Below are 346 nucleotides of genomic sequence, written 5' to 3' on the forward strand. Positions count from 1 at the left end.
TTGTGATTTATTCTTTGACTCATGAATTTTTTAGAAATATGTTGCTTATGTTTTAAACATCCAAGGATTTTCTGGTTATTTTTCTGTTATTGGTTTTTGGGTTAATGCCATTGTGCTTAGAGGACATAATTTGTACAATTTCAATACTCTGAACTTTGTTGAGGTTTTCTTTAATGCACGGAATATGAGTTATTTTGGTAAATACTTCATGTGCATTTGAAAAAAATATGTATCCTGCCGTTGTTGGGAGATGTGTTTTATGTATGTTAGTTATGTCAAATTGGTCAATCATGTTCAAATTCTTATAGCCTTATTGATTTTTTATTTCCTTTTTGTATCAGTTACA

The sequence above is a fragment of the Carlito syrichta genome, unplaced genomic scaffold (assembly GCF_000164805.1).
Source record: "Carlito syrichta isolate Samal-C Ts95f unplaced genomic scaffold, Tarsius_syrichta-2.0.1 Scaffold303604, whole genome shotgun sequence".
Lineage (NCBI taxonomy): Eukaryota > Metazoa > Chordata > Mammalia > Primates > Tarsiidae > Carlito > Carlito syrichta.